We start from the raw sequence: 23,055 nt of genomic DNA, 5'->3' as shown, positions 1-23,055 counted from the left end.
AGTATAATCTGGAAATTATTGAGAAAATGGAGCAAGTTGGGAAAGATTTTTATATCCAAAATATAGTTAATGAGAAACATATTCAGGAACCCAGCTCTCATGGTCCCATTGACTCTGGAGATGCTGATATTTCTTAGCTACGTTCTGACAATGATCATTTAGATGCTGGAATTGAAGAAGATAACTACGAGCATTTTTTTTAATCTAGTGGAAGGAAAAAAAGGGAGGGTAGCTCACTAGCCATTGGCTTTGTGAAGCACAGTCTCCCAATTGGTGAAATTAAAAAGAAAAAAGAGCTAATAATATTTTTAATATATTGAAAATAGTAGGTGTGTTTTGGAATGTAAGGGGGATTGGGCAAGACATTATAAGAAGATTTGCCAGAGAGTTGATTTTGGAAAAAGCAGAGGATTTTGTTGGTTTGCAGGAAACTAATAAAGCTAATTATACTAATAATGAACTACATAATTTGTGAGGAGGAAGAAAAATTATTTTGAATTGTTCTCCTCCGAGAGGCAAATCGAGAGGAATTCTAGTGGGAGTGAATGGCGACAACTTTAACGTGACTCAAGTTGAAATTTATGGGAATCTAATTTCTGTTTATTTTGATAAGGTTCTTATTTTGATAAGATTGCTAAATTTTAAGGGAATCTAATTTCCTAGTAGGCTTATCAAGAGTATACCATGACAATCCCCTGCAATGTGTGGCGGGTATTGATTTCAATATCATTAGAAAATGTTGTGAGAAAAACCAACACAATTGATCATTGGAGTTTTGTTTTTAGTGTTATAATTGAACATCCTCGCTTGAAAGTATCTCTAAATGGTAGAAAATTCACTTGGCTAATAACCTTATTGATCCTACTTAGTTAGATGTAGTGTTGACTGTCCGTGAATGGGAAGGTCATTACCCATTGTCCTTCCTACAGGCTCCAGAGAGGGAGGTGGATGTTTACACTCCCCTGATTTTATACACTGGATCTCATAGTATCTCTCATCCCATTTATAGATTTGAGAACTCTTGGATGTTAAGGGATGTCTTTAAAGATTATGTCACTAACATCTGGACTAATAATACGAAGGATCTAATATAGAGAAATTGTAACAAACGTTAAGAGTTTTGAGAAGAAAAGTAAGAGAGTGGAACAAAAATGCAAATGCGTGGTACAAAAAAAATGAAAATGAAATTCTTGCCAAGTAAGATGTTATTGATAAAAATGTAGAAATTAATGGCTTAACTGCTCAAGATAGAAGTGAGCAAAAAGATCTTGGAGATCAGTTTGGTATGATCCAGAACCAAGAAAAAATGAAGTGGCTTCAGAGATACAAAGATGAGGAGATTAAAGAGGGTGATAGTAACACTAGATATCATCATGCCAAAGTTAATGGTAGGAGAAGTAAAATAGAATTGTTTCTTTGGAACAAGAGAAGGGGTGATTGAGGGTTAAAGTAATGCACTTAATTACATTGCTAATTTTTATAAGAAGCTTTTTGGACATGCCGACGAATCAAAATTTTCTTTAGATATTCAGGAAGCTAAGAAAATTTCCAATGGAGATGCTGATAAATAACTAGAACCTTTCACCATGGAAGAATTGCAATCTGTGGTCTCCCAAATGGAAAAGAATAAGATCCCAATACCTGATGGTTTACCTATAGATTTCCATCAATATTTTGGGGATATTATTAAATGGGATTTAAAGGGTCTATTATATGATTTCCACATAGGGGTTCTGGATATTTGTAGGCTAAACTATGGTATAGTGACTTTTGTCCTAAGACCAAACATGTTAAGCGAACCCAGAAATTTGGACTTATATGTTTGCTTAATGTGAGCATTAAAATCATTACTAAAGTTCAGATGAACAGAGTTAGTAAAGTGGTTCATCCCATCCTCTCCCAAAGTCAAACTGGTTTCATATGGATAGGGACATCATGGTGGGTGTTGTGGTCTTGCATAAAGACCTGGACTCTATCCATCATAAGAAACAAAGTGCCCTACATTTTAAAATAGATTTTGAGAAGGAATATGAAAAAAAACAAATGGCCTTTTATTTATCAAATGCTGAAATTATAAATAAACCTCACAGATGGTGTTTAATAGATGATGCACATTATGGGGGCATGTGGGGCTGAGGGTCAAAGTTAATGACACAATTGGGACATATTTCAAGACACACGAAGGACTTAGACAAAGGCCTTAGTTGATCTTGTATACATAGAAAAAACAAGAGGTGTTTTCTGGAATATTAGGGGTTTTGGTGAGGATATTAAAAAGATTCCTTAGAGAACTTCTAATGGATATGAAGGTGGATTTTTTGGTCTTACAAGAAACTATGAGACAGTCTTTCTCTAGAATGACTTGCAAAACATATGCACTAGGAGAGATTTCCATTGGCACTATACCCTTGCTAGGGGAAAATCCGCGGGGCTATTATTGGGAGTAAATTACAACACTCTTGATGTGATTTCGCAAGAGGATGGGGTTTAATAAATTAAAATGGGTTGTGCGGGATGTTAGAAACAAATTCATATGAGATATGGTGCTGGTATATTAGGATCCATAGCTTGAAGGAAAAGCTAGGTTTCTACCTGAACTTCCTAGGGTGCAGCAGGATACTAACAATCCCATATTTGGGGGGCGGGGGGGGGGGGGGTGATACGTCCATGTTGCATCATGCTTTTATATCGATATTTATTGCATTATGGGTTGTTGTTACACATTATATCACAATACTTATGCCTTTTGTCTCTTATTCTACAAGGTTTACATGAAGAGGGAGAATGCCGACAGGTGGAATTCTGGGCTGGAAAAGGAGCAAATATTAGAGACCTATTCTGCACAACTCCAAAAGTCTTGAAACTTCACGGAGAGTCATTTTAGAATTAATAAAAAATATTGGGCGAAGAAAGCACCACAGGGGGCCCACCAGCCATCCACAAGGGTGGGGGCGTGCCCTACCCCCCTAGGCGCGCCCCCTGCCTTGTGGGCCCCCTGTCAGGCCTTTGGTGCCCATCTTCTGCTATATGGTGTGTTTTGACCTGGAAAAAATTAGAAGGAAGCTTTCGGGACGAAGCGTCGCCGTCTCGAGGCGGAACTTGCGCAGAACCAATCTAGGGCTCCGGCGGAGCTGTTCTGCCAAGGAAACTTCCCTCCGGAGGGGGAAATCATCGCCACAGTCATCACCAACGATCCTCTAATCGAGAGGGGGTCAATCTCCATCACATCTCCACTAGCACTATCTCCTCTCAAACCCTAGTTCATCTCTTGTATCCGATCTTTGTCTCAAAACCTAAGATTGGTACCTGTGGGTTGCTAGTAGTGTTGATTACTCCTTGTAGTTGATGCAAGTTGGTTTATTCGGTGGAAGATCATATGTTCATATCCTTAATGCTATTCAATACTCCTCTGATTTTGAACATGAATATGCTTTGTGAGTAGTTACGTTTGTTCCTGAGGACATGGGAGAAGTCTTGTTATAAGTAATCATGTGAATTTGGTATTCGTTCGATATTTTGATGAGATGTATGTTGTCTTTTCTCTAGTGGTGTTATGTGAACGTCGACTACATGAAATTTCACCATGATTTGGGCATACGGGAAGGCATTGGGATGTAATAAGTAGATGATGGGTTGCTAGAGTAACAGAAGCATAAACCCTAGTTTATGTGTTGCTTCGTAAGGGGCTGATTTGGATCCATATGTTTATGCTATGGTTAGATTTATGTTAATTCTTATTTCGTAGTTGCGGATGCCTGCGAGAGGGGTTAATCATAAGTGGGAGGTTTGTCCAAGGAACGACGACACCCAAGCACCGGTCCAGCCACATATCAAATTATCAAAGTAACGAACGCGAATCATATGAACATGATGAAACTAGCTTGACAGTAATTCCCATGTGTCCTCGGGAGCGCTTTGCTTTATATAAGAGTTCGTCCATGCTTGTTGCACCTTAGTTACTTTTGTTACTTGTTAGCCATTATGAATTATCTTATCACAAAACTATCTGTTACCAATAATTTCAGTGCTTCCAGAGAATACCTTGCTGAAAACTGCTTGTCATTTCCTTCCGCTTCTCGTTGGGTTCGACACTCTTACTTATCGAAAGGACTACGATAGATCCCCTATACTTGTGGGTCATCAATACTCTTTTCTGGCGCCATTGCCGGGGAGTGAAGCGCCTTTGGTGAGTGGAATTTGGTAAGGAAACATTTATATAGTGTGCTGAAATTTACTGTCACTTGCTACAATGGAAAATAATCTTTTGAGGGGTTTGTTCGGGGTATCTTCACCCCGACCTGAAGAGCAAAGAGTTTCCCCTCAACGTACTTAAAATATTTATTATGAAATTCCTTCGGGTATGATAGAGAAACTGCTAGCTAATCCTTATGCAGGAGACGGAACATTACATCCTGATATGCACCTAATCTATGTGGATAAAGTTTGTGGATTATTCAAGCTTGTAGGTTTGCCCGAGGATGAAGTCAAGAAGAAGGTCTTCTCTTTATCTTTGAAGGGAAAGGCATTGACATGGTATAGGCTATGTGATGATATTGGATCATGGAACTACAACCGATTGAAATTGGAATTTTATCAGAAGTTTTATCTTATGCATCTGGTTCATCGTGATCGAAATTATATATATAATTTTTGGCCTCGTGAAGGAGAAAGTATCGCTCAAGCTTGGGGGAGGCTTAAGTCAATGTTATATTCATGCCCCAATCATGAGCTCTCAATATAAATTATTATTCAGAATTTTTATGCTCGGCTTTCTCGTAATGATCAATCCATGGTTGATACTTCTTGTACTGGTTCTTTTAGGGAGAAGACTATTGAATTCAAATGGGATTTATTGGAAAGAATTAAACGCAACTCTGAAGATTGGGAACTCGACGAAGGTAATAAGTGAGGTATAAACCTTAAGTTTGATTGTGTTAAATCTTTTATGGATACCGATGCTTTTCATGAATTTAGCACTAAATATGGACTTGGCTCTGAGATAGTAGCTTCTTTTTGTGAATCATTTGCTACTCATGTTGATCACCCTAAGGAGAAGTAGTTTAAATATCATCCTCCCATTGAAGTAAAATTAGTAGAACCTATTAAAGTTGAAGAAGAAATTGTTACTTATAATGTTGATCATGTTGTTCCTACTGCTTATATTGAGAAACCACCTTTCCCTGTTAGAATAAAGGAACATGCTAAAGCTTCAACTGTGGTTCGCAAGAGTTATACTAGAACACCTACACCCCCTAAACAAGTTAAAGTAGAACCCAATGTTGCTATGGTTAAAGATCTCTTGGTCGATAATATTATGGGCATGTTATTTATTTCTGTGATAAAGCTGCTAGGATTGTTAAACCCGATACTAAAGATAAACATAGACCCGTTGTTGGCATGCCTGTTGTTTCTGTTAAAATAGGAGATCATTGTTATCATGGCTTATGTGATGTGGGTGCTAGTGTGAGTGCAATTCCTTTTACCTTATATCAAGAAATTATGAATGATATTGCACTTGCTGAGATAGAAGATATTGATGTTATTATTAAGCTTGCCAATTGAGATACTATATCACCAATTGGGATCGTTAGAGATGTTGAAGTCTTGTGTGAGAAAATAAAATACCCTACTGATTTTCTTGTTCTTGCTTCCCCACAAGATGATTTTGGTCCCATTATATTTGGTAGACCTTTCTTGAACACTGTTAATGCTAAGATAGACTGTGAGAAAGAAATTGTTACTGTAAGTTTTGGGGATATGTCTCATGATTTTAATTTCTCCAAATTTCATAGACAACCCCATGATAAAGAATTTCCTAGTAAGGACGAAATAATATGTCTTGCTTCTATTGTCATGCCTCCTACTGATCCTTTAGAACAATATTTGCTAGATCATGAGAATGATATGTTTATGAATGAAAGAAAGGAATTAGATGAAATATTCTTTAATCAAGGGCCTATTTTGAAACACAATTTGCCTGTTGAGATTCTTGGGGATCCTCCTCCACCCAAGGGTGATCCCGTGTTTGAGCTTAAATAATTACCTGATACTTTGAAATATGCTTATCTTGACGAAAAGAAGATATATCCTGTTATTATTAGTGCTAACCTTTCAGAGCATGAATAAAAGAGTATTGAAAACTCTGAAGAAGCACAGTGCCGCTATTGGATATACTCTTGATGATCTTAAGGGTATTAGTCCCACTCTATGTCAGCACAAAATTAATATGGATCCTGATGCTAAACCAGTTGTTGATCACCAACGACGATTAAATCCTAAGATGAAAGAAGTGATAAGAAATGAAATACTAAAGCTTCTGGAGGTAGGTATAATTTATCCTATTGCTGATAGTAGGTTGGTAAGTCCCGTTCATTGTGTCCCTAAGAAGGGAGGTATTACTGTTGTTCCTAATGATAAGAATGAATTGATTCCACAAAGAATTGTTACCGGGTATAGAATGGTAATTGATTTTTGTAAATTAAACAAAGCTACTAGAAAAGATCATTACCCTCTACCTTTTATTGATCAAATGCTAGAAAGTCTATCCAAACATACACATTTATGCTTTTTAGATGGTTATTCTTGTTTCTCTCAAATACCTGTGTCAAAAGAGGACCAAGAAAAGACCACTTTTTCATGTCCTTTTGGTACCTTTGCTTATAGACGTATGCCTTTCGGTTTATGCAATGCACCTGTTACCTTTCAAAGATGTATGGCTGCTATATTCTCTGACTTTTGTGAAAAGATTGTTGAGGTATTCATGGATGATTTCTTCGTTTACGGAACTTCTTTTGATGATTGCTTAAGCAACCTTGATCGAGTTTTGCAGAGATGTGAAGAAACTAATCTTGTTTTGAATTGGGAGAAGTGCCACTTTATGGTTAATGAAGGTATTGTCTTGGGGCATAAAATTTCTGAAAGAGGTATTGAAGTTGATAAAGCTAAAGTAGATGCTATTGAAAATATGTCGTGTCCTAAAGATATCAAAGGTATAAGAAGTTTCCTTGGTCATGATGGTTTCTATAGGAGGTTTATTAAAGACTTCTCTAAAAATTTAGGCCTCTCACTAATCTCTTGCAAAAAGATGTTCATTTTGTTTTTGATGATGATTGTGTAGAAGCATTTGAAATACTTAAGAAAGCCTTGATTTCTGCACCTATTGTTCAACCACCTGATTGGAATTTACCCTTTGAAATCATATGTGATGCTAGTGATTATGCTGTTGGTGTTGTTCTAGGACAAATAGTTGATAAGAAATTGAATGTTATTCATTATGCTAGTAAAACTCTAGACAGTGCCCAGAGAAATTATGCTACTACTGAAAAATAATTTTTGACAGTTGTTTTTGCTTGTGATAAGTTCAGATCTTATATTGTTGATTCCAAAGTAACTGTTCACACTGATCATGCTGCTATTAAATATCTTATGGAAAGGAAAGATGCTAAACCTGGACTTATTAGATGGGTTCTCTTGCTACAAGAATTTGATTTGCATATTATTGATAGAAAGGGAGCTGAGAACCCCGTTGCAGACAACTTGTCTAGGTTAGAAAATGTTCTTGATGACCCACTGCCTATCGATGACAGTTTTCCTGATAAGCAATTAGCCGTCATAAATGCTTCTCGTAATACTCCATGGTATGTTGATTATGCTAATTACATTGTTGCTAAATTTATACCACCTAGTTTCACATACCAGCAAAAGAAAAAGTTTTTCTATGATTTAAGACATTACTTTTGGGATGACCCAAACGTTTATAAAGAAGGAGTAGATGGTGTTATTAGATGTTGTGTACCTGACATGATAAGGAACAGATCCTATGCAAGTGCCACTCCGAGGCTTACGGAGCACACCATGCTGGAGATAGAACTGCACACAAGGTATTACAATCTGGTTTTTATTGGCCTACCCTCTTCAAGGATGCTCGTAAGTTTGTCTTGTCTTGTGGTGAATGTCAAAGAATTGGTAATATTAGTAGACGTTTGGAAATGCCTATGAAGTATTCACTTGTTATTGAACCATTTGATGTATGGGGCTTTGATTATATGGGACCTTTTCCTTCCTCTAATGGGTATACACATATTTTAATTTCTGTTGATTACGTTACTAAGTGGGTAGAAGCTATTCCAACTAGTAGTGCTGATCATAACACTTCTATTAAGATGCTTAAAGAAGTTATTTTTCTGAGGTTTGGAGTCCCTAGATATTTAATGATTGATGGTGGTTCACATTTTATTCATGGTGCTTTCCGTAAAATTCTTGCTAAATATGATGTCAACCATAGAATTGCATCTCCATATCATCCTCAGTCTAGTGGTCAAGTAGAGTTGAGCAATAGAGAGATTAAATTGATTTTGCAAAAGACTGTTAATAGATCTAGAAAGAATTGGTCTAAGAAACTTGATGATGCATTATGGGCTTATAGAACTTCTTATAAATACCCTATGCATATGTCTCCCTATAAAATGGTTTATGGAAAGGCTTGTCACTTACCTCTTGAACTAGAACATAAAGCTTATTGGGCAACCAAAGAGCTCAACTATGATTTCAAACTTGTCTGTGAGAAGAGGTTATTTGACATTAGCTCACTTGATGAATGGAGAACCCAAGCCTATGAGAATGCCAAGTTGTTTAAAGAAAAAGTTAAAAGATGGCACGACAAAAGGATACAAAAGCGTTAGTTTAATGTAGGTGATCATGTTTTGCTATAGAACTCTCGTTTAAGATTTTTTGCAGTTAAGCTTCTCTTTAAATGGGAAGGTCCTTACATTATCAAGGAGGTTTATCTTTCCGGTGCCATCAAAATCAACAATGCCGAAGGCCCAAATCCGAAGGTGGTAACGGTCAAAGAATCAAACATTATATCTCAGGTACTCCCATAAATGTTGAGACAAATATTATTAATACCATAACACCGAAGGAGTACATAAAGGATAGTTTCCAGAACGTTTCAGACTTCAAAAAGGAATAGGTATGTGGTACGGTAAGTAAACCGACTCCAAAACATTTCCAGTGACAATTTTTCTCCATTTTGGAATATTTAGAAAAATAGAAAAATTAAAAGCAGTCCGAAGAGTGCACGAGGAGACCACAAGGGTGGAGGGCGCGCCCAGGGGGTAGGCTTGTGGCCACCTCGTGTGCCCTCCGGACTTCGTTTTCTTGCACAATACTTCTTTTGGTCGATAAAAATTCATTATATAATCTCCCGAAGGTTTTGACCACCTTACCATGACAAAATCCCCTGTTTTCATTTTGAGCTGTTTTCTGCCAGAGTTTTCAAGGCCAGGCATCAGGTCTTCCTCCTCCTCCAACAAAGAAGAAGGGGATGCTTGGCTGATGAAGGTGGACATGAAGGGAGAAGAATCCGGGGACACCATCGAGGGTGATAAGATCAAGAAGGCCGCGAAAGATCAACCTCCAGCAGCAACAGAAGAAGAAGACATCCTTCAACCATACTACAATCACCTTACCCCTACTGAAATTGAAGCTTTTAGGATTATTGAAACGGTTGATGTCTACTACACAACCTTCTTCTTGTAGACGTTGTTGGGCCTCCAAGTGCAGAGGTTTGTAGGACAGTAGCAAATTTCCCTCCAGTGGATGACCTAAGGTTTATCAATCCGTGGGAGGCGTAGGATGAAGATGGTCTCTCTCAAACAACCCTGCAACCAAATAACAAAGAGTCTCTTGTGTCCCCAACACACCCAATACAATGGTAAATTGTATAGGTGCACTAGTTCGACGAAGAGATGGTGATACAAGTGCAATATGGATGGTAGATATAGGTTTTTGTAATCTGAAAATATAAAAACAGCAAGGTAACTAATGATAAAAGTGAGCACAAACGGTATTGCAATGTGTTGAAACAAGGCCTAGGGTTCGTTTTTCACTAGTGCAAGTTCTCTCAACAATAATAACATAATTGGATCATATAACTATCCCTCAACATGCAACAAAGAGTCACTCCAAAGTCACTAATAGTGGAGAACAAACGAAGAGATTATTGTAGGGTACGAAACCACCTCAAAGTTATCCTATCTGATCGATCTATTCAAGAGTCCGTAGTAAAATAACACGAAGCTATTCTTTCCGTTCGATCTATCATAGAGTTCGTACTAGAATAACACCTTAAGACACAAATCAACCAAAACCCTAATGTCACCTAGATACTCCAATGTCACCTCAAGTATCCGTGGGTATGATTATACGATATGCATCACACAATCTCACATTCATTTATTCAACCAACACATAGAACTTCAAAGAGTTCCCCAAAGTTTCTACCGGAGAGTCAAGACGAAAACGTGTGCCAACCCCTATGCATAAGTTCACAAACGGAACCAGCAAGTTGATCACCAAAACATACATCAAGTGGATCACGTGATATCCCATTGTCACCACAGATAAGCACATGCAAGACATACATCAAGTGTTCTCAAATCCTTCAAGACTCAATCCGATAAGATAACTTCAAAAGGAAAACTCAATCCATTACAAGAGAGTAGAGGGGGAGAAACATCATAACATCCAACTATAATAGCAAAGCTCGCGATACACCAAGATCGTACCACCTCAAGAACACGAGAGAGAGAGAGAGAGATCAAACACATAGCTACAGGTACATACCCTCAGCCCCGAGGATGAACCACTCCCTCCTTGTCATGGAGAGTGCCGGGAAGATGAAGATGGCCACCGGTGAGGGATCCCCTCCGGCAGGGTGCCGGAACAGGGTCCCGATTGGTTTTTGGTGGCTACAGAGGCTTGCGGCGGCGGAACTCCTGATCTATTGTGTTCCTCGATGTTTTTAGGGTATATGGATATATATAGGCGAAAGAAGTCGGTCAGGGGAGCCACGAGGGGCCCACGAGGGTGGAGGGCGCGCCCAGGGGGGTAGGCGCGCCCCCTACCTCGTGGCTTCCTCGTCGGTTGCTTGACGTCCACTCCAAGTCCTCTGGATCACGTTTGTTCCGAAAATCACGTTCCCGAAGGTTTCATTCCGTTTGGACTCCGTTTGATATCCTTTTCCTTTGAAACACTGAAATAGGCAAAAAACAGCAATTTGGGCTGGGCCTCCGGTTAATAGGTTAGTCCCAAAAATAATATAAAAGTGTATGATAAAGCCCATTAATCACCCAAAACAGAATATAATATAGCATGGAACAATAAAAAATTATAGATACGTTGGAGACGTATCAACAGTCTGTGTGTAGAATAAATATCTAACTCGTGAAAATATTTTGTTGCAAGAGCGTGTCATCGCCCTCCAGAGCATCATTCGTAGATTGGAGTACCTCCTGGGTTTGAAGTGTGACACCACAACATCATCAACTTCATCATCACCACGTCCAAAGAAAGAGATCTAAATACATGGGTATGGGCACTCCCCTTGGCAACTGCCAAGATTGGGGGAGGTGCCCCGGTATCGTATCACAATCACACATTTACCTTTATCGTTTTTCTTAGTTTGATCCTTTTGGTTATATCTTGATCTAATAGAATAAATTTTTTAGTATGATTTAGCTTTGAGTATTGTTTCGAGATCTATCTATGTAATCGAGTCCTTGAGTTATATAATAAAGAGTAGTTTTGAGTTGAGGGCTTTGCTTTCTTGCTATGATCTTGAGGGAATAAAATAAGAGAAAGAATAAAAAGATCATATATTGATCTTATGGAGAGTAATAACTTCACAAATAAAAAGTGTGATGAATAAAATTTGTTGAGAGTTGACAAATGTAGTTTTGGTCATTGTTGCAATTAATAGGAAGTAATAAAGAAAGAGAGGTTTTCACATATAAATATACTATCTTGGACATCTTTTGTAATTGTGAGCACTCATTAAAATATGACATGTCTAAAGGTTGATATTGGACAAGGAAGACAACATAACGAGTTATGTTTTCTTATATCCGAATAGAAGTTATATTGTCTTGGATCCTCCAACATGTTGAGCTTGCTTTTCCCTCATATGCTAGCCAAATCCTTTGCACCAAGTAGAGATACTACTTGTGCATCCAAACATCCTAAACCCAGTTTTGCCATGAGAGTCCACTATACCTACCTATGGTTTGCGTAAGATCCTTCAAGTAAGTTGTCATCAGTGCAAGCAATAAAAATTGCTCTCAGAATATGTATGATCAGTGTGAAGAAAATAAGCTTGAAACGAACTTGTGATATGGAAGAAATAAAAGCGGCAGACTGCATAATAAAGTTCTTTATCACAAGCGGCAATATAAAGTGAAGTTCTTTTGCATTAAGATTTTGTGCATCCAACCATAAAAGCGCATGACAACCTCTGCTTCCCTCTGCGAAGGGCCTATCTTTTACTTTTATCTTCTACCCTCATCCAAGAGTCATGGTGATCTTCACCTTTCCTTTTTACATTTTTTCCTTTTGGCAAGCACTATGTGTTGGAGAGGGATCTATATATATATATATATATATATATATATATATATATATATATATATATATATATATATATCCACTCGGATGTAGGTTATCATAAAGTATTATTGTTGACATTACCCTTGAGGTAAAAGGTTGGGAGGGGAAACTATAAGTCCCTATCTTTCTCTGTGCCCGACAGAGGCTTTGAACCCATAAGTATCGCGTGAGTGTTAGCAATTGTGAAAGACTAAATGATAGTTGAGTATGTGGACTTGCTGAGAAGCTCTTAAATTGACTCTTTCCGATGTTATGATAAATGCAGTTGCTTCAATGACTGAGATCATAGTTTGTTAGTTTTCAATGAACTTTACGATTCATACTTTATCTTGTGAATGAATTGTTACATTAGCATAAGAAATTATATGACAATATATGTTGTTGTTCTAAAGATGATCATGATGCCTTCATGTTCGTATTTTATTTTATCGACACCTCTATCTCTAAACATGTGGACATATTTTTCGATTTCGGCTTTCGCTTGAGGATAAGCGAGGTCTAAGCTTGGGGGAGTTGATACATCCATTTTGCATCATGCTTTTATATCGATATTTATTGCATTATGGGCTGTTGTTACACATTATATCACAATACTTATGCCTTTTCTCACTTATTTTACAAGGTTTACATGAAGAGGGAGAATGCCGGCAGCTGGAATACTGGGCTGGAAAGAAGCAAATATTAGAGACCTATTCTGCACAACTCCAAAAGTCCTGAAACTTCACGGAGAGACATTTTGGAATTAATAAAAAATATTGGGCGAAGAAAGCACCACAGGGGGCCCACCAACCATCCACAAGGGTGGGGGCGCGCCCCCTGCCTTGTGGGCCCCCTGTCAGGCCTCTGGTGCCCACCTTCTGCTATATGGTGTGTTTTGACCTGGAAAAAATCAGACGGAAGCTTTCGGGACGAAGCGCCGCCGTCTTGAGGCGAAACTTGGGCAGAACCAATCTAGGGCTCCGGCGGAGCTATTCTGCCGGGGAAACTTCCCTCAGGGAGGGGGAAATCATCGCCATCGTCATCACCAACGATCCTCTAATCGAGAGGGGGTCAATCTCCATCAACATCTTCACCAGCACCATCTCCTCTCAAACCCTAGTTCAACTCTTGTATCCGATCTTTGTCTCAAAACCTCAGATTGGTACCTGTGGGTTGCTAGAAGTGTTGATTACTCCTTGTAGTTGATGCTAGTTGGTTTATTCGATGGAAGATCATATGTTCAGATCCTTAATGGTATTCAATACTCCTCTGATTTTGAACATGAATATGCTTTTTAAGTAGTTACGTTTGTTCCTGGGGACATGGGAGAACTCTTGTTATAAGTAATCATGTGAATTTCGTATTCGTTCGATATTTTGATGAGATGTATGTTGTCTTTCCTCTAGTGGTGTTATGTGAACGTCGACTACATGACACTTCACCATGATTTGGGCCTAGGGGAAGGCATTGTGAAGTAATAAGTAGATGATGGGTTGCTAGAGTGACAGAAGCTTAAACCCTAGTTTATGCGTTGCTTCGTAAGGGGCTGATTTGGAGCCATATGTTTCATGCTATGGTTAGATTTATCTTAATTCTTCTTTCATAGTTGCGGATGCTTACGAGAGGGGTTAATCATAAGTGGGAGGTTTGTCCAAGGAAGGACAGCACCCAAGCACCGGTCCACCCAGATATCAAATTATCAAAGGAACGAACACGAATCATATGAACATGATGAAAACTAGCTTGACAGTAATTCCCATGTGTCCTCTGGCGCGCTTTGCTTTATATAAGAGTTCATCCAGGCTTGTCCTTTGCTACAAAAAGGATTGGGCCACTTTGCTGCACCTTAGTTACTTTTGTTATTTGTTACCCGTTATGAATTATCTTATCACAAAACTATGTGTTACCGATAATTTCAGTGCTTGCAGAGAATACCTTGCTGAAAACCGCTTGTCATTTCCTTCTGCTCCTCGTTGGGTTCGACACTCTTATTTATCGAAAGGACTACGATAGATCCCATATACTTGTGGATCATTAGGGGGGACTTTAATATTATTTGGAAAGCTTTAGAAAAAAAGCCAGGTACTCCCGGTCACTGGAGTTTCCTGTTCAGTGCTATACTTGAACAGGAACGGTTGAGGGAGTTAGATTTACATGGGAGACAGATCACCTAGGGGAATAATTTGCCAAATCCCACTTATAAAAATTAGGATAGGATTCTTTGTTGTGTTGATTGGGCGAGAAATCATCCTCTTTCTACATTAAAGGATTTAGTTAGACAGAAATCTCATCATACTCCTCTTGTTTTGTATACTAGTGATGTTCAGAAATTTGTTCCTATTTTCGGAAGTGAAAATTCGTGGCTTTTAAGGCATGGGGCGGATAAAATTTCCACTGATGTGTTGAATGACCCCAATATTAAGGGTTCTAATATTGAAAAATGGCAAATGGCAGAAGAGATTTAGGGTACTTAGATCTAAATTGAAAGGCTGGAATAGAAATATGGATGCTTGGTACACGCATATTAAAAAGAGATTTTGGGTAAGTTAGATGCACTAGATAAACATTGTGGGGTTTATGGGCGTACTTCTGCAGATACACAGGATCAGTTTGATCTTAGGGCTCAGCTTGATTGGCTTCTAAAACAGGAAGAAGCAAAATGGAGGTAGAGGAAAAAACTGATGAGCTGTTAGAGGGAGATTGCAATATTAGACATTTTCATGCCAAAGCAATTTGCAAGAGAAGGAAAAACAGAATTGCCCTCTTAGAGGAGGAAGATGGCAAGATTAAATAGGATAAGAATGTTATTGATTATAGTACTAATTATTATTGAGGAGCAGTTTTAATATTGTCCCTCTTACCTCCTTTTTTCACATGAGAGGTAAGAGTATAAAATAGATCCGAGCAGTTAATCTCATTAATTACTGGCCTGATTAACTCTTACCTTCTTACCTCACATGTAAAAGGAGGGGGTAAGAGGGAGCATGTTAAAATTTTCCATTATAGAGATCTTTTTGGACATCCAGAAAGATCATCTATATCCCTTGATATTGAAAATCCCAGGACTATACCTAGTGAAAGGGCATTTCCCGTCTTAAGTATTTTAGTCATGATGACAATGCAAGTTGCGGACTAACCGTGAGACTAAGCTACTCAATTATACTTTATATGGCACAAGACAGTTGGGCACCTCTCCGGATGGAAAAGAGCAAAGACGGATTTTTCAACGCATTTTATTTCTTTGGTCATAGGAAATCCATACTATTAGGAGGGGGTCTGCATCGAAAGGTATGGGTGGAATGAAACACATATACAAATACATATTGCACCCTTGATATTGCCTTCCGCTTCATGTAGAGAGCCCCTCATCTGAGCCATGAAGGAAAACCTGCCCAGAGCGGTTGTACCGCAGGTGATTGTGGTTGTAACGCTCCCTTGTGGAGTGGACAATGCAGTCACTACCGCGGCGGTTGTACCGCGGGTAGTGGCAGTTGTACCGCTCCTTGTGCAAGCGGTACTACTAGCTCCTGCACCGGCGCAACTACCGCATGAAGGGTCATTCCCTTGGGTTTGGCAGCAGTGCTCCATCGGTAGCCTCATGGTAGTTCCGGTTTATCTTGTATTAACTGGTACAACCGGGGTCCAAGGTGTTTGTACCGCCCCCAGACTTAGTGGCAACACGAGGATGCAATTTGGGCGGTTGGACCGTGCCATGTACCTCACAAACCACCACTGCAAGGGTGATTCCTTTCAAGTGATAAGTGGTACAAGGGCGGTTGTTAAACGGTTGTTTCGATAAATTCACAATTTACCAGTATTACCACAGGCTCGACGGTTATACCGCTCCAGTGCTGCCAACATGCAGATTGGCCTTGGCATTTGTACCGCCCATGTGCTTTTCTGCACATAACTGTTGAATTTGGGAGAGCACTATATAAGGATGTGGTTCTTCCATCTCCCACCGACCTATTGCCTCTCTCTCTCTCTCTCTCTCTCTCCTCCATTAATGTCTGAAGCTCTTTCTTGCCCGATCTCCTTCTCTGGCCAACCAAACTTGTTGATTTGCTAGGGATTGAGGGAAGAGACCTAGATCTACACTTCCACCAAAGAAATTTGATTCCCCCATACATTTCTTGTGGATCTTGTTACTCTTGGCTTTTTGGGCACCCTAGACGGAAGAGGTCACCTCGGAGCCACATTCCATTATAGTGAAGCTCTGTGGTGGTGTCGGGAGCCTCCAATTAATTTGTGGAGAGTGCCCAAAGTTTGTTTATAAAGGTCCCGGTTGCTGCCTTCAAAGGCACTGCTAGTGGATTCACAACACCTTGTATTGTGTGAGGGCATGAGGAGAAGAGGGTGTGTCCTTGGGGCGCCTGGAGTCCATCATGCCTCCACGCCCCCCGGATGGAGATGTACCTCCCACAAAGGAGGGATCTTCAGGAACACTTCCTTGTCTCCATAGACTCCACATGCGGTTATTTCGGTCCTTTACTTTGTGAAAATTTATATATTGTTTTTTAATTTTGCTTGTACTTGGTTGTTATATAGCTTGTCCATGTAGTTGCATATCTAGACAACCTACTATATTGTCAAGCCTAAAATTTGCAAAAGTGACTACAATTTTGTTAGCCATCTAATAACCCCCCCCTCTAGTCAACCATATCAATCCTTTCACCTAGGGATGCTGCTAATAAACTATCAAATCTTTTTTTCTCTAGAGGAATTAAAGCTGCAATGTTTGGGCTCATAACAAGTCACTCTGTCTTGATGGTTTTACTATCGAGTTTTACTAACATTCTTGGGATCTTGTGAAAATGGACCTTAAAGCCCTATTTGATGATTTTCACAATGGGACTTTAGATAAATCTACACTTAACGATGAAATTATTACTTTGGTCCCAAAAATTAAAGATGCAAATCAAATTCAGAAGTTCATGCCCATCTGTTTGCTGAATGTAAGTTTTTTTATCAAAGTCCTTATGAACAGGTTAGATGGGGTTGTTGGGGAGGTGGTATCTCCAATACAAACTGCTTTTGTAAAAGGCAGGTAAATTATGGAGGGGATTCTGATTTTACATGAAGCCATGAATGGTACACACCATAAAAAAGAGTGTTGTGCTCTTCAAAGTTGATTTTGAAAAGGCTTATGATAAATTCAAGTGGCCCTTTGTCATGCAAATGTTTACAATAAAGGGATTTCCTGATAAAATTGGTTGGTTGGGTCGTGCATACCATTGGAGGGGGTAATGTTTGTATTAAAGTCAATGAGAAATTGGTGCCCTTTTTTCCTACTCATAAAGAGTTAAGACAATGGGATTCTCTATCTCCCCTCACTTTTTAGCTTGCACATGATGCTTTAGCGATGATATTGGATAATGCAAGAAAAAATGATTTAACTAAAGTAGTCCTAGGGGATAATGTAGGAAATGGAATTAATATGTTGCAATATGCAAATGGCACAATCTTCCTACTGCAGGATAGTTATGATAGTGCACATAATTTGAAGCTTGCGCTTTGTCTTTTTGAACAATGTCTGGATTAATGATTAATTTTTACAAAAGTGAATTGTTTTTGTTTGGTGATGTAGTTAATGAAGCAGAATTTTTTGCTAAAATATTTACTTGCCCTGTGGCTTCTCTTCCTATGAGATATCTTGGATTTTTTGTAGATGGAAACAGAATTTGGAACCAAGGTTGGAAACCCCGTCAAGATAAGATGGAAAAAAGTGTAGCAATTAGCAAGGCAGGTTGCTTGCGAGTGCTGGGATGATAACTCTTATTTAAACATCTTTCACTGGCATCCCTTATTTTATGATGTCATTCTTTGGCCTTCCTGTTAAGGTGAACAGGAGGATAGGTTTAATAAGGGGATTCACAATTTTGGTATGAACCGGTTAAACATCAACAAAAATTCATGTCCTTGTGGAGGTTTGAGGTGGGGGATCGAAAAATATGAGATTTTGGGAAGAATTGTCGGTTGGAAATAAATCTCTTAAGGAATAATTTCCTAGGCTTTATAACATGTGTTTTGATAAGAAGAAATCTGTTAGTGAGTTGCTTGGAAAAGGACTAGATTGTGTTCAGTTTAGAAGAACATTGTATGGGGATTCTTTGGAGCTTTGGAATCATTTTAAGGATGTCTGTGCTGGGGTGGTGTTAACTGATCAGAAAGATATAGTTCGTTAGACTTTGACTAAAAATGAAATTTATACTATAAAATGTACTATAGATATTTCATTGAAAATGGGATTAAATACCCACATATATTTTTATGGAAGATCAAAATGCCTCACAAAGTTAAAGTGTGCCTTTGGCTGGTGCTGCGAAATAGCCTCCTTACTAAATATAATCTGCTTAGAAGGGGATGTAATGGGGATAAAAGTTGTCCTTTTTGTGGAAGCACTACTAGGGAAAACCTTATACACAGAAGCATATCACTAGCGCGTGCTAAAAGGAGGCGCTACTGCTAGTTTGCAGTAGCATGTGTGTACAAAGAGCGCTACTACTATGTTCATAGCAGTAGCGCGGCGAGAATAAAACGCGCTACCACTATACATGCCACACCATTTCCAACAGGCTAGGTATAGTAGTAGCGCCCTAGTGGGAACCGCGCTACTGCTAACTAGATAGTAGTAGCGTCGGTCTGTGGCTCGCGCTGCTCCTAAGCCGGCCTTATCCCCCCATCCCCGCCCCGCCCGTTTCCTCACTCTCCTGTCTCACTGTCACCGTCGCGGCTGTCCTCCTCCTGCCATCGCCGCATTTCTGTCGGCATCGCCGCAATCCTCCGGCCTCGGTAAGCCTCCTCCTTCTCCTCCTCCCTCCTCACTCCTCTAGCTGCCCCTCCTCCCTCCTCCGCCCACTCCTCCCTCCTCTAGCCGCCTCCCCTCCTCCCCTCATCCCTCCCCTGCTCCTCCCTCCTATACCTCTCATCCTCCCCTCACCCCCTGCTCCACCCTCCTCTAGCCGCCCCTCCTCCCCCCTCCTCCATCCACACAGTTGGGGTTTAGTTGATAGCTTATCGTGTTAAGATTTAGTTGATATGTAAAACTTTGATTTAGTATGCTTCTACGGTTTAGTTGATAACTTATAGTGTTTAGAGTGAATTAGTAAAAATCAAACATAGTTAATAGATTTAGTTGATATGTAACACTTTGATTGTAGAATGTAGGTTTTTTGAATAGTACAGATAGGTAGAATTTTGTTGTAGAAGGTAGATATAAATTTTTAGTAATACAAAATTTTAGTAAAAAACTAGTAATATGAATTTTTAGGTATAGAATTTTTTGAATTATAGAAATGTATTGGAATGCTATATGACAAATTTTTAGGTATCAAATTTAGTAATAGGAATTTCAGCAATCAAACTCTATGTTATATTATGAAATTAGGGCATTTTTCTATGGTTCAAGAAGTAGACAATAAGTTATATTCAAATTAGATATTTACTTGATAGCTTATAGGGTTTCACTAAGTCCTAAAATGAGGATAATAATGTTTTTGTTTATATTTTGTTTTTGCAGAAATCAAGGAGCCCTGCATCATCCCCGCCGTCGTCCCCGTCACCGACACCCTCCGACCTCGAGGTGAGACCAGCCAAATCCCCATGCCGATGATGATGTAGATGTTTTGATAGATGTAGTAGAGTAGTAGATGAGTAGCTGTGACAATTTGCATGGAATAGAAATTTTTCAATGTAGGTCTTTCAAATATGATGGAGATTTAGACATGTGATATGTAGTGTTGTGTACTACTAGTGCTTGCCCAAGTGGCCTATGTTTGCAGGGAACACCTTACAGTGGCCTATGTTTTGCCGGAGTGTTGATTAATTTCCATTGTGGTAAATTTCAGGCGCTCGATATATGTCCTTTTCAGCAAAGGTCATGCCAGATTTTTCCGTGAATTTTGGCATGACTTGTGCTAGAATATCTAGGAAATATCGAGTGGCCCGGATTTTACAGAAAGATAATTAAACAACATTTCAGGTTGACTTTAAGTCTGTCGGGACTCCACCATATATATGAGAGAAGAAGAATGTCGACTGTTGTCCTGGGGTCGTTCTTCCTCTTCTTTCTCGTGATAGACCTTTTGGTAATGCTCGGGAAGGAAGAGAAGAACGACCATCACCGACGGTCGCAAAAGTCAGAGAAGAATCAGTGAGGGAGAGTCTCCACCATATATGATAGGACGAAGAATCCCGACTGTTGTCGTGTGGGTAGCTTCTTGTTCATTCCAAGGTGCTAGACATTTTGGTGTAATGCACTTTGCAATGTCAGGAGTAGCAACCATCACCGATGGTCGCAAATCTCGGAGAGGCAGAATCCCGACTGTTGTCGTGGGGGTCGCTTCTCCTTCGTTCCCGTGTGCTAGACATTTTAGTGTTATGCACTCGGGGACGAAGGGAGGAGTGACCATCACCGACGGTCGAATATATACACCACGTGAGCTGAGAGTTTTCAAGAAAAGTCTCGACAGACCGATAGTCAACCCGTGATGAATAATAATGATCTAATTTAGTTTTTGTAGTACATATATTTAATTGTAGAAGTTTAATCTTTGAGTTATGAACATAGGAGATGTCTGACGACGATGATAGGATCCCGGAGTGCGACTGGTGCGGCGACGACCAGGGTCTATGCGACAGGACTCACCTGGTAGACGGTCGACGCTTCAGTACTAAACTCGACGAGACCTTCGCTGTTGAAACGGTACGCAACGACAAGTCTTTTTTCATAATTAAACATGACTTCTGCTTCTTCAATGTGTAATTTCCGTCTTTTACAATTCGACTAGCTTATCCCATGCCACGCAAGACAAAGAGAGTTAATCTCAGGACCCATCATGATTATGCTTTCGATGTAAAACTATACAATTCAGAGAGCGTATCCCATTTTGGTTGCTCGAATTGGGAAGCACTGTGCAAGGCGTATGATTTTCAGGAGGGTATGTATGTCACCTTCGATCTTGGTGATCCTGAAGATGACATCGACGAAGAGAATATGGACATTTGGGTCCTAGTTGATACACTTTCACTTCTACTTCTATGTGAATTTATCAAACATATTTATTAAGTAATTTATATTATTTATTTCAAAATAGTTGACAGCTTATTTCCATTGACAGTTTATTTTCATTCTTCAAAAAATATACGGAAGATGGTAGACAGAACCTACTAAACTGATGGCGCTGAATTAACTTACGAGGAGAAAGATCATCTTACCTCATTTATTATTGATGTTGAAAATTATAATATCAATTATGAAACTCCTGCACATTATGGTCAATACGTGCCACTAGTGCACGTGTTGAACTACGGTAACATTCATGGAGATGGCATAGTAAGATTTTTTACTATTACGACATCCGTGCATCCTTTGCATATATTCTTCTAACGCTAAACTACATTGCTAACTACGACGTTATTATTATGTTTTTCAACAGAAAATCCCGAAGGATTGTGTGCCTGATCTGATGTTTCTGAAAGGTCGCCTTGATGTCATTAACTTACGGCCAAGTCTGCCTAGGCTTCACTGTTGTTCATACCAGATTTCTAAAACCGATGAAGACATGACAATCAAAGAATGGAAAAAATGTATGGACAATCATAGGGAGCTACTTGGAAGCAACATTGTGCGAAGCGCAATAATTGGAGACAGATTAATCTCCATTCTCCATAATGGAGTGTCAGGGCCTATCTTGTTTTATGCAATTTTACCTTAGAGAGGGTAGTAGGTCCTAACTAATACTCATGATCATGTCCTAAGAACAATTAAGTAGGGTTGGTTAGATGACAAAGATGATGATGAGTATGACTTATTATTTGTAGGGTAACGCAGCAGAAAACAAAAAATTTCCGACCTACGCACCAGCCCAGGACCACTATGGAGACTGCATACATGGTTTGATCTTTTTCGTTACCGACTCCTAGCGTAGCGGGAAGTAGAGTCGATGACGATCGGCGGTGCAGATCCCCGCAGCTAGGATTTACAACCTCCCAACCGCGAGGATGTATACCCTCATCTGCTCCTCAGACAGCCCTCCGGGAGGCGGTCGAACAGCCCCCCCGGAAGGTGTCGCGGACAGCCCTTCGGGAGGACCTTCGAAACTCGAACGGTCACTCGGACAGCCCTTCGGGAGGACCTTCGAAACTCGGACGGTCACATGGACAGCCCTTCGGGAGGCACTCAAGAACTAAGACCGAAACTACGATCTCTCTACAGAGTTGCACATATACGGTGTCATCTATCCGGCAGGGCTTCGCCGTCCAGAACTAGTTCCTGCCGGAACCCAGACAGCCTTTCGGCTCTACGAAACTATTTCACGGGGAGGGAGAGAGAAGCCAGATCATTGCATGGCACTTGTATGTGAGAAGGGATGATCCTTTAGGCAGCCCCATCCACCCCTATTTATAGGCCAAGCCCAAGGGTGGCTTCTCCAAGAAGCCAAGGGGGGAAATACCAAAAAGGCCCTCAAGGTGGCTTCTCCAATAAGCCAAGCAAAAAAGCACTTTCACTATTCATGACGACATTTTTCAGCGTCCGTTCGAACTGAAAATATTTATGTGGGCTCAGAGCATTTCCAGTACCCACTAAAATAATTTTCAACGCGTTCCGAAACAATTTCGGTTTAGTGATTT

General features: G+C 39.7%; 1 pseudogene; it reads left to right on the top strand.

Moving 5' to 3' along the window:
* Positions 1–9,348: 9,348 nt before the first annotated feature.
* Positions 9,349–23,055, top strand: part of LOC123171341 (uncharacterized) — a 127,678-nt pseudogene continuing 113,971 nt past the window's right edge.

Source organism: Triticum aestivum, chromosome 7D (genome assembly GCF_018294505.1).
Source record: "Triticum aestivum cultivar Chinese Spring chromosome 7D, IWGSC CS RefSeq v2.1, whole genome shotgun sequence".
Lineage (NCBI taxonomy): Eukaryota > Viridiplantae > Streptophyta > Magnoliopsida > Poales > Poaceae > Triticum > Triticum aestivum.
The sequence above is the reverse complement of the archived record's forward strand: the minus strand, read 5'-3'. Positions and strand labels throughout refer to the sequence as shown.